At 41.2% G+C, this 16,567-nt stretch overlaps 1 long non-coding RNA gene across 1 annotated transcript; it reads left to right on the top strand.

The window, feature by feature from the left end:
* Window positions 1–32: 32 nt before the first annotated feature.
* LOC142603390 (uncharacterized) lies at window positions 33–15,534 on the top strand. Its single transcript, XR_012837313.1, has 3 exons — window positions 33–179; window positions 1,282–1,372; window positions 15,162–15,534. It is a non-coding gene; the product is annotated as an uncharacterized LOC142603390 (long non-coding RNA).
* The last annotated feature ends 1,033 nt before the right edge of the window (window positions 15,535–16,567 follow it).

Raw genomic sequence — 16,567 nt, 5'->3', positions numbered from 1 at the left:
CCGGCCCGGGCCGCCCACACCGCCAGCAGCCCTGCCCCGCCCCGCCAGAGGGCGCCGCGGTGGCGCGGGGCACGTTCTTGTCCGTCGGCGCCTCCCGCTCCCCTCAGGGCCCGACCGACCCCGAGCGAGCGATGGGCGCTGGGGTGGCTCTTCCTCGCTGTCTGGGTCACGGTGAGCAGGTGAAGCAGCCACGGAGGGCTGGGGGCTCGCCTCTGGGAAGGATCCCGGCTACTCATCCCGGGTGTCTCGGCCCTGTTGGTCTCTCTTCTCATTTAGCGACATCTCTGCCTGCTGAGGTGATTCTGCTCACTCATGGGGATATTTCCTCTCAGTGTCCTTAGGCCTCTGCCTTACCAAAAAACCTTGTAAAATAGAATAAAGATCAAAACCTGATGCTGTTCTGAGTGCAAGGAGCAAAATGTAGCTCAACTGGCTGAAAAAAACACAAAATTTGAGGGGAAATTATTCTTTGCATTTACATTCAGCCCACTCTTCTGGCCGATGAACAGAAATACTGACACCTCAGAAGTATTCAGCTTGCGCTTGCATTTAATTTGTTGGCAAGGCAAATCGTAAGAGTCTAGGAAATTCGTGGGGCAGCTGTCGTGCCATGGAGGAAGCCCTGGTGCTGCGGGGCTGAGAAGAGCCAGGGAAGGGATGGCACTGGAGACAGGAGAGTGCTAATTTCTGTGCTGTTCCTAGAAACCATAAATAGGTCCAGCTTCCAGTGTTTGTCTTTAGGCAGCTCCCTGTAACCTACTGAAGAACCTTACATTAAACTATAGATTTAGAGGAGGATCTATTAGGAAGGAAATGTTTGCATGTTAACATAGGTAATATGTAGTGCGGGTGGAACTAGCACACACCTGTCTGCATTTGATCATTTAGGCATGTAGTAAACCTAAATGGAGAGAGGGGTAGGTGCTTTTCATGCCCTGAAAGCATCTCTTCTCTTCCAGTAGGGCTAGGTATTTGTGTTAGTCAAATAAGACTATTCAAGCAATGTTAGTACCGAGAGAAGAAATAGTCTTTTATTTCAGACATGGAATGATCTGGCTCAATTTCTCCATCCTGTGTTAAATTTCTTATGTAATCTTTTTGGTTCTTTGCTACCTCGTTAAATCCTTCTGCTCCGTGTTTTTGTCTGTCGAAGTCTTTCAATGAGGTGTTGTGAACTATGCTTGTTAGGGTGTGAGAGAATCTTTGTGCTGCAAAGGTGAGACCATAGGAGATGCACCATGTACCAAAAATGCAACAAGACCCTTTCTTCTTTTAATTTAGATCATTGTTGGAAATCTAATGGAACTGAGACATGTCAGCAACACATCTTTGCTCAACGAGATCCATGTTACCACAGGACATGAAGTATGAGGTATTTTTAAGGGCTTGGCTGAGAACTGTGATCTAGATTTGCAAAACCATCGATTTTGGTTAGATTAAATTAATTGTTTGATACGATTTCCTCTGAAGCACCAAGGCTGCAATGACTGAGAACGATGGATAGCATCACATTCTCAGAGTGTTCTGAACAAAAAAAAAATATTTTAGCAATAAATTGTTTGACTGGTCTGACGCTCTGCTATTAAGCTCTTGTTTTGGGGAAGGAAGAGTAGTCAGCGGCAGGCCAGAGCTGTGTAATGGCTGGAAGTGCGTTGCCAGCTCAGACAGGAGCACTAGAGCCTGGTGCAGAGACATCAGGCTGTGTCTGCACTGTCAGCCAACCTCACACCAGAGCCTCTACTCATTAAACGCCGGCTTGTGTATAAATCGGCAAAGGCTTAAGCTAAGCTCTGTAGAGCTGGAACAGTCTTGAGGGGAGAGATTTAAACCTTAGTACAGAACCAATCTCTTCTTCATGCAGCCTGCAGCTCAGTCAGTGAGGACAGGAAATGTGTGGGTGAACTCGGGGTATTAGGAAGACAAACACCAGGGAAATTTCAAATGGATGCAAATCTTTAGGAATTCTGTCTAGTTAGCACTCGCTGGAGATGTTTATCATATACAATGACCTGTTTTTCTGAGTGGACAGTGTGCCCAGATATAATTAAGATATGGTGAAAGTTTATTGTATAAGTGTGCTGGAATTTTGGTTTGGCTTTGCAATAAAGGAATCACACTGAGTCATGGTTACTAAATGGACTCATGGAGGATACAAGTCTCTTCTGCAGAGTTAAACAAATGCAAGGAACTGAAATTAATTTCTTTCCTAGTCCAGTCAAAAGCAGCCACATCGTAAATAAGGCTGTGGCTTGATGACATGAAGCCTTTGCTGTATTACTGGTTCTCACCTGCTCCTTGTTCCTGCCCTCATAACACAGCACACAAACCCTTAGCTGTGTCTGCAGCTCTTTGTGTGGCTGAACTGTGAACCGGATCAGGATACTGATCCATCTAAAAAATAAACCAGGTGAAAATCTCTATAAATATATTTTATTTAAAATATATAAACATATTTTAGATATATGCATATATTTTTTAAGCCAGATAGGTCAGTTCTCCAACCTAGTTTACAATTCAGAGGTTATGGACGGATGGTATTCTTCCCTACCAGTAGAGAAGCAAGCAGTTAGAAGAGCAAAGAGGCTAAATATGAAACTGATCCTGACGAGGAAGGAACCCAAACCCACAGTTGAATATTCAGGCTGCAAAGCATAAATAGATTGCTCCACTGGATTGTTGTGCTAGCAGTTAATGTATTCTGTGACTTTGAATAGCAGCTCATGCAGTTGTGGACGTAAATATTTTGCCTGAAAAACATTGCAATATTTGGGAGAAAAATAGTTTCTCGGGTAACACTCAAATTATAACTTCAGTTAACCTTGTGTTGAAGAGAATCTCAGTCTGCTGTCTCTTCACTGGCACCTCTTGCAAACCTTACAATCTGTTGGTCTTCACTCTCTATTGATTTTGAAACACCAAAGTTCTGCAGGACTCAAGGACTTTTTATTTCCTAGAAGTTCTGCTAAATTACTTGTGTAGCTTTTGATAACTGAGAAGACTTTCTTTGAAAACGTACAGCAATCTCAGTTTGAGCTTTTATCTGCTCTAACTGCTGATAATTTTCTGCATGTGATGGTGTGTAATTTGTACAGTAACTGCCATGATGCTATGTGGAGAACGATTATGGGTCACATACCTGTGCAATGCATGTGTCAGAATTGAAATGCCACTTTCTGACAAACAGATATATCAACTAAATATACTTGCATGTTTACAGAATATTAATAATTATTTTTTTATTTCACATGAAGATTTAGAATGGTGGGGTTTTTTTTTTGTTTTTTGTTTTTTGTTTTTTTTTTTTTTAAATTGGGCCGAGGGGGAACCCCATAAGCAAAGAATAGGAAAAATAACACTAGGAAAATTGAACGGGGGAGCAAAATTACACCATACGAAGGTTTACAGACTAGTTTAATCCCATTAATGTTGCATAAAACTTGGTAAATGTCCGTGTTTCTGTTGTCCTCTTGTGGGAAGGTGCAAAGAATATATGACTACACAGTATTAATTTGGGACTCAACTTTGATGTTTCATCACAAACAAACCTAAATTCCCAACCCACACACAAGAATGTAAACACAATTTAAAAAAAAAAAAAAACCTACACAAACAAGGAGGGAGAGTCATCCCAGGAATTTATGATTAAATGGCCTGGAATCTCCCTTTTGTGGAAAGCAGAGCAATGGAAGTGCGTGTGCATGAAGACACAGTGGATTCTGGTAAATCCAAGGCCCTAAGCACATTGGATTCATTCTGCCAGATTCTATAGTACTTTTGTTCCTTTTGCAGTATTTTGTTATGTTTGCTGCAAATTATTGCTACATATGCATTGCATACCATATATTTATAGGAAGTAGTCGGAGTCCCATTGCTTGAAATTTATAAATGGCAGCAAACAGAATATTAAGAAATATAGAGTAAGAATCTTGTATGTGTTAGTAATGATGTAGGACTATTTTATATTATCTTTCCTTGTGGTGTTTTATTAACAGTGGTCAGTTATTAACAATGTTGGAGTACTTTATTTGATGGATCTGTAGAATGTTTTCATTAGAAGTAAACAGATTGATTCTCTGCTTATAGAAAAGTGTGTGTTGGCAGATATAAAGAGGACATCTGGCTTTTCTTAGAAGGGGAATAACCCATCTGGCTTTTTACAGTGGAGCAGATATGATAATATACGAAAAAAATTAAGGTACATGAAGCAAATAGCTTTCCTGATTTGCCATTGAGAAAACTATTGATGGCTATTTTGTAATTTTTAAGTGATACTGTCAAAATGTTGCAGCTGCTTTGTAACCAACACAGGTTTCTTTTTACCACAATGCTTCTGTTGCATTTTAAATGAGACTTCAGAAATACAACACCTATCAAGAAAGATATTGTAGCAATAGATAAAATAGCATTTCATTAGGCCAATTTCAGGTCCCACTGAATTTTCTGTAATTATTTTACAGAATTGGATTTGATCTTTTGTGATGCTGAGACCAACTGTCTTGACTCCCCTCCCTTATTAACTTCAAGTTTCTAGCAATTATTTTTATAAAGCAACTCTGGTGTTCAATTTACTTTATAGACCATAATTGCAACACTGTTCTCTTAGTTAAAACTGATAACAGATACTAAGTAGACTTGATCCAATTCAGGAATATTATCTGTAAAATTTTGTGCCTGGGAGGTACTGCTCCTCTCAGATATAGAGTATTAATTAAATAATGTGTTTCTTCAGGGTTTAGATGTTGACCTCTAACCACTTTTGTTCTGCTAACTGTTTAAAAACAAATGCTGACTTTCTGCTGTCTGTGTTTACAAACACTGCTTCTTGGACAGCTGGGTCAGAGGAAAAGGCTGTGTATGTCAAGGGGTACTATCCTGTCCCTAACAGGAAACTCTTCCCCTTAAAGACTGTCGAAGCTTGCTGTAGTCTTCCTGGAGAAGCAGGAGTCACAGGAAGGCTGCAGCACTACTCCTAGTGTACGTAAACTCCCTGCCACAAGGGTTTAGTAGCAGCAGTAATGAGTATGTCTGGGTTATGGAATATGAAGCAGCATAACGTGGTATTTCTGGAGTATGTTCAGGCCTCCTTCATTAATTATTTCAAGGTAATAGACAGACCACCTTTATCTCTCCACCATAAGTGTAAAATACTCAGTAGATATGAGTTTGGGGATTTTAATCACCTTTCGTTTTGAATTGTCTGCTAGTGGGGACTCTTTGGATAACAATAGGGCCAGTCCCCTTCCAGTCTTACGAGGTGTGCTGTCTGCTTCAGCAAGGTTACTTCTAGGACAAAGGCTGTTTGTATTCTGCTTGGCTATACGATGTTCTTTGCTAGGAAGACATCTATGTTTGGAAAACTGAACCAGAGATCCCCTTGGTGCATGCCACCACAACATCTTTCAAATATTTTTCAAGAGTAGTATCTTTCAAAGTGTCTATTTTTGGTTGTACTTCATCCAGCCACACAGATGCAACCTACACCTGGATTCAAGAAATTACTGCATCAAGTCCTCCGTGTCAAACTAGCCATCATCAGTGGGACAATGTACTTTGACAGCTATGCAAAGAATGTTAAAGAACAAAAATGATCCTAAAACTCATAAAAACTGGCAGGTTACATTCATCAGTTCTGTGCCAACAGCTCACTGCAAGCCATTCATCACAGCAGGTGCCAAAGCAACTTAAATACATATGTAGAAAATAACTCCATAAGGTTTACTGCATTGTTGCCTGATTTGCACTCACTTCTGGAATGGAAGATGAGACTCAGTGTCCATCTATTTAATAGTATATAGCACCATCCTACAAGAGACTGAAAAACCATCTCAACATCAGGATGCTAGAGAGGCAAAATATACCTTGAGAGAGAGACACCCTGGAATTTCTTTTCTCCCTGGAGATTTTAGTTACTAAAATTGCCCTATAATACCTTTGGTATTTACAACAATCATTTTTTAATAACAGCAATATACACCTGAAAGGACTGAAAAGAAGAATGTGGGATGGCTGCAAGTCTCATCAAGATCTAGCACAGATCTGGACCCGTACTAGTTAAACATACTTGTTCTTCAAAACTCTGTTCAGGCAAAGTGACATATTTCTAGTGAGACTGTTCAGTCTCCACCAAGAAAAAGACATGTCCTGAGGAAAAACAAGATCCATCCAAAGTAATTGCTATGTGCTGCAGCTGGAGCTCTGTTTCCAGAAAATAGCTAAATATAAACATTCCTAACTGAATGGGTGGGAAGCCAAGACCGCCTTGCAGCAAAGATGCCCACTAAATAGGATTACCTATTAACGAGCTAATCCACAAGAATCCATCCTACCATGGCACTGAGAAAGAGATCAGAGAAATAAGTAATATAAGTGCTTAAAATACAATACCATTAATCGGACTTTTCTGAAAATGCCATTGTGGCATCTGGTATGAGTTATCTCTCACATTCCTAGACCCAGCTCCTCCATATCCAAATCGTGAGGTTACATTTTTTTAGCTGACAGTTAGGAACTCTGCAGACCCTCCCAGGGGACCTGCAGCTCTAGCTGTTTTCTTCTCTGTGTTGCAGTGCCACTGGAGATAATGTGAGAAGGAGAGTTATGGTCAGCATGCACAATTTCGGTGGTTGTGTCCCAGATGCTAACTCGGAAAGGACACCGCAACCCTGACTATAGGGCTTCTTGTTTTTTAGTGAACTCTAGAATAGAAATCTAAAGTGTCACAACAATAATGCCGTTGTGAAAATAGTATTAACCTTTCCTAGGAATACTTTATTTTTAAAAATAATTCTGCCACCACTTGGAACTGTTACCAAGCTGGGTTTTGGCAGACCCAGTTATTAAGTCCCACATGCATCTGTAACATGTACTTCAGGCTTTTTTCTGGAGAAATGTAATTCTGCAGAGTTGTCACCTTAAATTCTGGACCAGATGCCTCAGATTTTCTGAGAGTTTTCATGGATGTAGTACATGAGTTTCTTTACCATGATTATGAATGTTCGCAGTAATGGAAGTCCTCTGTTGTGCTTCCCCATTAAGCTGAATTCTGATGCAAGAGATGGTGGTAAGCTCAGTAAAAAAAAGGTACTTCCCTTTGACATAGAATATGCCAATATTAATTCTCTTCCAGCCAGTTCTCTCTCTGCACACTCAAGTCATGATTCACGGAAACCAACATTTTTGTATTTCTTTACGCAAGAATATTGACTGGTATTTTACAGGCTCATCTTGTCAGACAGTGTAAGCAGCCCTGAGAGACTGTTCTGACCAGTTTTAGCAGCCTGCCTTCAATTTAAGCTATGAATGACTTAGGAAGGAGGACCTTGTTAAACACATTCCAGTGGTGAGTTAACATAAGAAAACACACATCTTCCACAGAAGTTAGCAAAAAAGCTACTAACTCAGGGTTTTTTTTACTATGAATAATTTGTTTGGCTCAAGTTATTACGACTCTGCAGTCTGAACATAATAAAAGAGTTTTGGGTAAGGCATATTCCCTTGTGTTGGTTTTGCGTGGCAAGGTTTTGGTAGCGGGGGGGCTACAGGGGTGGCTTCTGTGAGAAGCTGCTAGAAGCTTCCCCTGTGTCTGACAGAGCCAATGCCAGCCGGCTCCAAGACGGACCCGCCGCTGGCCAAGGCCAAGCCAATCAGCGCCTCTGTGATAACATATTTAAGAAAGACAAAAACAGTTAGAGAGAGCTTTTGCAGCCAGAGAGAGGAGTGAGAAGATGTAAGAACATCTGCAGACACCAAGGTCAGTGAAGAAGGAGGGGGAGGAGGTGCTCCAGGCGCCGGAGCAGAGATTCCCCTGCAGCCCGTGGTGAGGACCATGGTGAAGCAGGCTGTCCCCCTGCAGCCCATGGAGGGAGGATGAGGGGGTGTAGCGATTCCACCTGCAGCCCGTGGAGGACCCCACGCCGGAGCAGGTGGAGACACCTGAAGGAGGCTGTGACCCTGTGGGAAGCCCACGCTGGAGCAAGCTCCTGCCAGGACCTGTGGACCCGTGGAGAGAGGAGCCCACGCCAGAGCAGGTTTGCTGACAGGACTTGTGACCCCGTGGGGGACCCACGCTGGAGCAGTTTGCTCCCGAAGGTCTGCACCCCGTGGAGGAGACTCACGCTGGAGAAGGCCGTGAAGGACTGTCTCCTGTGAGAGGGACCCCACGCTGGAGCGGGGGAACGATGAGAGGAGTCCTCCCCCTGAGGATGAAGAAGCGGCAGAAACACCGCGTGAGGAACTGACCGTAACCCCCACTCCCCGTCCCCCTGTGCCGCTGGGGGGGGCGGAGGTTGAAGCCGGGAGTGAAGTTGAGCCCGGGAAGATGGGAGGGGTGGGGGGAGGTGTTTTAAGATTTTGGTTTTATTTCTCATTCCTCTGCTCTGTTTTGCTTAGTAATAAATAAGATGAATTCCCTCTCTAAGTTCGGTCTGTTTTGCTCGTGATGATAATTAGAGAATGATCTCTCCCTGTCCTTATCTCGACCCGTAAGTTTTTTTTCCATTGTACTTTTTCTCCCCTGTCTAATGAAAGAGGGGAGTGATAGAGCGGCTCTGGTGGGCACCTGGCCCTCAGCCAGGGTCAACCCACCACATCCCTCCAGTTCAGTCATCCATACTTGTATGAGCTTTAAAATTCTGAAAGGAGTAAAAATATTTTTACTAGAAAAATGAAGGAATCTGACTTTGATATGACGCAGCTACTTTATGAAATAGAATATGTCTGTGACTGCAGTCAGACATTTTAAATAGACCTTCTTGGGAAGAGCTTTCATTTGTGTTTTGATCACCGTGTTCCTATGATGGACCTAACTCTGAAAGGAGGCTGCTCCATGCCAATTGGTTGTATCAGTCCTTCTTGCCTCAGTTAGATTCATTAGTGCATACAGTAAGAAAAATCTTGCTGCCTGTACTCAAGAAATACCTTTAATAATCATTTTAATAAAAACTCAAGAGACATCAGGTGAAACAGAACACAGATCTATCATATAAGATTCATTGGAGTACATATCTTGCACCCAAATTAAAACTGCTCTTTTGATCATAGCCCGCTTTGACATTCACTTTTGTTTGAAATCTGGAGTCTTGCTCTGAATTCGTAAGAAATGCAATAGCTACACTTTTGGTCCTCCTCAGAGAAGATGTATTTAAGAACTAGCTGCTCAGGGAATATTGTCTGGTATATATCCTAGTGTGTTTTCTGACATGAAGGGAATTGATATTAGATCTATTCAACTATCAAGACCAGAAATCAGTGCTCACTTCTAGTACTATCCTTTTTACATTTTTCAGAAGATTCAATGGTCAAAGTAATGATCCTTGTATATTAAAAAAGAATAAAAAAAGCCAAACCCATAAATGCTGCATCCCTGCTTGAGTGAGTGACATCTGAATTATTAATCTGTATACCAGGGTTTAGCTAGTTAAGATGAATTTCTTCAACTGTAGGACTGAAATATATCTGAAAAAATTAATTACCAGAAATGATATTTTCAACGGGCAGCTCCATCTCACGGAGACAGCAATTGTCTCTTGTGGTTGAAGATGCTTTTCATTTCATTTTGCAGCTCGTATGACATCTTTTGATTTCTGGTCTAACTACATTCCTCATCTTCCATGGATGCTCCCCTCTGCTGCTAAGTCCACTAGCAAGTTTGCTGCCTTTACTCATAATACGAGGTCCTTCTTAACTGTTTTTACCTAATCATCAAAAAACAGTTTGCAGATATTAAGTTGCAGATTTGCCTCCTGGCAGTCCCTCAGTTTACAATTTGTGTTACCAATTTGAAAACTAAGGCACGTAGAAGTTTAGACACTACAGCACTACAAAGAAAGTGGTGGAAGCTGGGGTCTCATGGAGAGTGAGCCCTGCTCAAAGCCCAGGTTTCATAGCGGTGTCACTGTTTCAGCAAGAAGATTTGTGGGAGTTTTTTCATATCAATTAATGTATGCAAGCATACACTGGTAATATGCCTATATTCTGTTGATTATTTTCCCATCTTGTATTGGTATGAGTACGTATACACTGATAATATTACATTTGGAGTTGTATTCCCTTAGCTGTAAAATTTTAGCTACAAAAGCATAACAAATACATTTATGATAGTTTCATCAATCTAGTTGTTTTGTAATAGATATGACCTTCTGCTTGTCCTAGAAGACTGAGGCTTAAAGAGCAGCTTTTTGGAAACACCCTATAAATCATTGTCTTTGGCAACATTTTCAAAGTTTGATCTATGTTCTTTTTCTTGCTGCATTACTCACAGCTGTTCCTAATGAAGCTCTTTAGTAACAGGAGAGTGGTAAGCAGCTCTGAGCGTTCTTTAGTTCGCTTCAGTACTTTGTGTATTCTTGAAGGTCCTCTGCTGTCCTCCAGTGCCATTCCTCCAGCTCTCAGCAGCATTACAGTGCACATCAGCACTGGGATGTTCAAAGTGTGAGTACCCTCTGCTGGCATGTTTTTGTACTGGGCTCTGGCCTACAGCTCTGCTGTCTGGTCGTATTAATGCACAGTACATTACCCAGTTATATTAATTCTGGAAATCAATTTCAGTAAAAAAAATTTGTCTTTATTTAAAGTATTCACAATGAAAAACTGTTTTTTAAATTTCTCCTCATTATGTTAAAAATTATTTTATTGCGTTTGTTCAAAAGTCTAGTGATGTCTTACTACGTTATGGAAGATGCCATTCAGTATAACATCAGTGTTCAGACACAGAACACTGTTAGGGATAGATGTCCCTTCAGAGGCATTTTTGTACTTCAGTAAGTTTTACTATGCTACCTAAATTTTATTTTGCTTCACCACAGTGTGATGCACATATGTTACTGTAAGTAATTTCTTTCCCTGCTTGGTGTTTAGATCCTTGATATAAATATTTTCCCCAACAATCAACACTTGGACAAAACATATTATCATTTGTTTTTAAGTACTGATACACTTGATACCATGCATGTTACACGCAATGCTGATAGTTTGTAGGGATCACAGACAACAGTGAGAGTCTTGAGGAAGAATCTGGCAACAGAAATATAAGATGGGGGGGGATATGAACATTGTCTTTCTTTCTACCAAGAAAGTAAATAGCAAAGAGTTGTTCTTCTGGAGAAAAGACTGGGAAGAAAAAAATGTCATGGGCTAGAGGTGACAGTTGCCTGGTGGATCCAGGCCCCATTTAGTTACTCTTAGCTGGAATTCAGAGAGGAGACCCTGGGATCTGAGCCCTTTGGTGAATCTTGAATACAATGGAAGGTTAGTGTAGCTGGAAGAAGGCAGTAGCTGCAAGACTAGAAATCCCCTAGAAGGAGACAGAGACTGTGCTGAATGTAGTTTGCCCCATATCTGTTTCTGACCATTGCTTCTCATAAACAGTTCACTACATCTTTAGGAAAGAAAAGACCAAGTTCCCTTGGGCCCCTAATTGTCCTGCTGTGTTTAACTCGCCTGCTGTCTACACATCTGTGGCATATAGGAACCAACTGCCTTCTCTGGGGCCTCTCACAGATGTTTTGTAGGCTGCTTTATAACTGAACAGCTGTTGTAAGTTCATGACAGTTGTTCTTAAAGCTGCTTTAGTAACAATTGTCTAAAGCAAAATCTGGTACCTCTGGTTTCCATAAAGCATCAGACCCATCTAGAACAATAGAGCTATCACTAAGCAAGGAACACAGAAGAGATTCTGAAATAACACTCTAGGCTGTACATGAAATAGTAAATTAATGTATTTATTTTATGTGTTCATCTTGAATGGTCCTTTGGAGGTCTGAAACAAAAGCAAGGCAGAGCTTAAGAGGTGCCAGTCCTTTGGGACTCATTCCATAGCTTCATCACCGCACCCATCAATTGGGTAACAACTGAACTGAGGAGAAAAACAACACAGCTTGATTTCCTTTCCTGTCCATGACACCTGGGGATCTCCAATGACTAGCATGGCCCTGCTTGGATGTGTTGTCTTATGAGACAGCAGTTCTTGAGTCCCTCCAGAGGGATTTGCATCAAAGAGAAATTCAGTTCTGAATGTTTCTACTGGTTAATATTGGCTATGAAAGCTAAGCCATAGCTTTGCAACTTACACTGGAGCCCAAAATTGCATTGTATTCCCAATTCTAACAATAATAACCATTCCAAAATGCTTTGACATCTACTTTTCTGGAGAAATGAGATCTGCTTTCTTTTCCTGATAGCTCTGACAAACTGTGAAATGTAGCTGTGAAATACCTGGTGGTTTACAAATCTGACACAGTAGTAAGAGTTTGCAAGTCTGCAGCTGTGTGATTATTGCAGATAGAGAAGTCTGTTAAACTAATAGATTTGGGTATTTGTTTCTCTTTCTTGGAGGGAAATTGGTTGGTGTGCTTTGCCTTGCTGCTTTGATTCATATTTAGAGCCAGACATCAAGTATAGCTCGCCTCAGCCCCTTTCTTCTTTCAGGAGTGATCTTGGATTCAAAATCTTAGTCATTAAAGTTGCAGGTTTCTGACTTAAGATCATTGGGCTTCTTTTCTAGGGTCTTCTAATTTGAATGATTTGGTTTCAAGAGGCTTTATCTGTCTTTAATTGTACTTTGTAAACTGAGTGGTCAGATCCAGCTGAGATCACAAGGTTCCAATCAGATTAAGGGAGGTAGGTAAATAGCTATTCTGAGACCCCTTTCGGAATTCAGAGACACAGACAAAGCTGTGTCATTAGCAAAGCAGACAGTCAGTAGGATTTCTCTTCTCCAGCCCTAACTATTGCCCCTTTCACACTTGCATGTGGTTACCAAAGAGGGGCCTTGTACCATATTATGATGCTAATATCTGATCCAGTATCCTGCTGTCATTTATGTTGGACAATTACAGACTACATGGAGTATGTTCATCTGACGTACAGAAAATAGAAATGGGAAATACCTGTTAAGATATTGGTCCAATAATGCATTCGTTAGTGGCTTGTCAGAAGAGGGTAGAAAAAAAAATTGGTCCATCTTGGCTTGACACTTTCTAAAACCACCTTTCATCTCCCTCTTCCTTCTCAACCCCCCAAAGACAACCCTCACATCAAAGTGCTTTGACTGCAAAAATTTGCAAACTCAAAATGCAATTCCAAGATTTTCACATCTCCATCTCCAAAAATCTCATCCAGATCACCTAACCTGTTTCCTAAGCACACGCAGCCCCCCTTAAAGTAAATGAACACTGCAGATGTTCAGCAAATTTAGAGATTTGGATCAACCCACACTTTTCTGTTCTTGTTCACAATGTAGTCAACAGTACAGTCAATATTTATCATTCATTTTCAGCTATCAAAAGGCAGTCACAATATTTGCCCAACTTTTTAAAGTGATTTGAAATCTTTCAATGCTACATATTAAATAGCTTATTTTACTGGGTATGTGGTAATTGAAATATGTATAACCACACTGCATATTGTCTGAGAGACTTGCACGATCACCTTTACATTAACCAAGTATTCAACTGAGGCTTCAGCCCTGAGACAGAAAGCGTGTGTGTGTGTCTGGGAGAGGGTGGGGTGGAATATTCATGCCATTGAAAAGACTCATGTTGTTACTTAACAACTACATTAACCTCATGTCACAAGTCATGGCCTTGTGCTGACCCTGGCTAGCAAAGTAGCACAGCTCTGAAGTACAAAACATGAAAGTGGGAGAAGTAAGTAGCAGAGGAGGAGAAAAGATCAGCTCTTCATGGAAGAGGCTTCCAAACCTATTCAGACAAAATACCAAACAATAGCTGCAGAGGGGCTGTGCATAGGCCATCTCCACCCAGTCACTCACTCACTGTTGAAGTATTTTCATGGTGGGCCTTTCATAGCCAGCTGCAGACTGACACGACCTTTAAACTGCGAGATTCCTTTTAATGTAAGGCACCCTGATAAAGCAAAGGGAAGAAGCCTGAGAGCATACAGACAGGAGCCTTTGGATCTCTTGTTTCTATCCTTCTCCTTTGCTTTGCAGTAGAGCCCTGTTTGCACAAGTGACTGCATGCAGAGATGAACCTGCAAGCTCATTCCACCTGAATTTTGAAAATTTGGGGAAAGGAAAAACTTCACTAACCACAGATGCTTTTTCCTTAGCTTTTTGGGCCCCGGAGTCTTTTTGGTAGCAGTGATGGGATTTACAAGCCCTGCTTTACAATGTCAGTATCAGGCAATGGGCAAAGTGACCCCAATTTTAAGCGAGAAGGAAGGAGGTGGGATCTGATTGGAGAGCAGAGCAAGGGTGGGAGGGCAACAGGAATTTGTTTTGCAGAGCAAGAACTGCTGCAAATGTTCTGTGGGACCTGTATAAGGTACTTTAAAGGCAGGCTGGCAGTCTGAGTGAGGGCTGCGGGGAGAGAGTTGGTGGCATGATGAGAAATTTCTCTTGGTGAAGGGCTCTGGGGAGAAATATCAACTCAGAGAAGCTCACGCAAAGTGGTTTTTTTTCCCCTCTTATTTTCGAACAGAGTAGCAACAAAAGTGGTGACACCACAGGACTGACTGTTGAGGAATTATCCACATGTTTTGCTGACCACGTATTTTGGTCAGCAGGCACCTTACTGCTTGAGGAACTGCTAAGCCATCTGACTGGTGGCTCATTTACTCATTTGCCATCTTCTGCAGACGTCAGGGCAGGGTGTTCCAGAGGAATTTCCATAAAGAGCCTTTCTAAAATAACCTACTTCAAAAAGAAGCTCTTGGTGCAAGCAGAGATTGGCTTATGTTCTGAAGCTTGAGGTTTATGAAAATTGGTGTTTCTCTTTGATTTTCCAGTAGTAAATAATTATAGGTTTGACATCCTCAAGCTTTTAAGTATCACGAGTCAGGCACCCAACTATGAGATGGTTCTTAAAATTCTCGCTAACCTAAAAATAATAAACACTGGGTTATTTTTGCTTTCTTCCTGGATTTGCATCCTTTAGGGTTACAGTTTTTTGCTTTTTCTTCCTCAGCTTTTTAAAGTGTACTTATTACGAAGGCTGAGGACTGTATACATGCACAGCAAATTCCAGGAATGGGGTCATTCAGAGAAACTGGACAATTCTCAGGAATTGCAAGAAAATCCTGACACCTAGCAAAGGAGGTCTGGCATGAAATCCTATACAGTAACCTTGTGCCAGGCCAGGAAGTTCCTGAATGTACATGGTCATATCATCTCAAAGGGGCTGTATCTTTTGTTTGATCTACAGGGGCCAGCACCAGATAGACCTTCCCATTTGACAACAGCCAGGCCAGGCCAGCTGTGCCACGGACCCCTCCCACTTCCCTCTGCGGATCCTGCATTCAGCTCAAGGCTGCTGGCCCAGCTCTCTGTTTACATGTTTCCAAATTCAAGGAGGAAAAGTGAATATCAAACAGACCTGAGCTCTTTTGAAGTGGCTAAAGGATGCTATCAGGTCTGGGGGGATGTGTGTTGTGCCTTTGAGGCTTGTTTGTCTTTCCCTGGTCCTTCTGTGCAGGCCTTTAACCAGCCATTCGAATCTTCAAAGCTGCCCTAACCCCAACAGTGCAGCTTCTTTGGAGCTGGCACCATTACCAGGGCTAGGGTGTTTTGTGTTGAACTGCTTTTCTCTGTGGTTTTCAGACATGGAAGTTTCTTTATTCTTTTGAAATAAATAATTGGATTGAAATTAGTTGCTCTCCGACAGGAAGAAAATAAGGGATTTGGTTTGTTTTTCAAGTAGGAGGTTTTGTCCCTCAGCAGTAAGCTTCCTTCTTTTATGTCAGCTGCAATGATTGCTGTTTGGAGAGCTTTTATCATACTTACACATTCGTAAGTGATGGTCTTAAAATGCATCCCACTCCTTTTCTCAGCTTTAGCACTTTAATTAACTGCAGACTTGCTATAGCCTCAATTTATTGTCAGCGTCTGCCCTCTAAAGGTAAATGTTCAAAATTGCTACTTGAACACAAATCGTGTTGAAAGAAGAAACTCAAAGCACCTGGGATTTTTTGTGTTTTAATTTAGGACCATCTCACTTTGCCAAATCTCTTTTAATGTGAAAAATCTTTACTTTTATAAGTAAAAGAAGTGCTTTTGATAACTATAAAGTGGCGAGGAAAATCAAAATTTGAAACTCCAATTTCTTGAAGTAGTTACAGTTTTGAATATCAATATTGGAAAAAAACAACAATAAAAATATTTTCAATGCATTATTAAGAGCTTTTTTAAAATCCAGGATCTCATTCATCAAGTCTGTTCATAGGTTTTCCAAGAACGGGACTAAAAGCAGCTCAGACATAGAATCATGGAATAATTAAGGTTGGAAAAAAGACCCTGAAGAGCATCAAGTCCAACCGTTAACCTAATGCTGCCAAGTCCTCCACTAAACCATGTCCCTAAGTGCCACATCTATACATCTTATAATTGCCACCAGGGATGGTGACTCCACCACTTCCCTGGGCAGCCTGTTCCAGTGCATTTAACACAGAGTTGTGCTCTGGCTATATGCAACCAGCAGAAGGTTGAAATATCTTTACTTTGATTCCATGTACTACTGTGTTGTCCTATCTGCAAAATAAAAAAAAAGTTAAAATTAATTTTAAAAAATAGTCTGAAAGCCAAAATAATCAACAATGTGTCTCAAGCAAAAAA

This window comes from Balearica regulorum, chromosome 11 (assembly GCF_011004875.1).
Source record: "Balearica regulorum gibbericeps isolate bBalReg1 chromosome 11, bBalReg1.pri, whole genome shotgun sequence".
Classification (NCBI taxonomy): domain Eukaryota; kingdom Metazoa; phylum Chordata; class Aves; order Gruiformes; family Gruidae; genus Balearica; species Balearica regulorum.
Note: the sequence above shows the minus strand (reverse complement) of the source record. Positions and strands in the feature narration are given on the sequence as shown.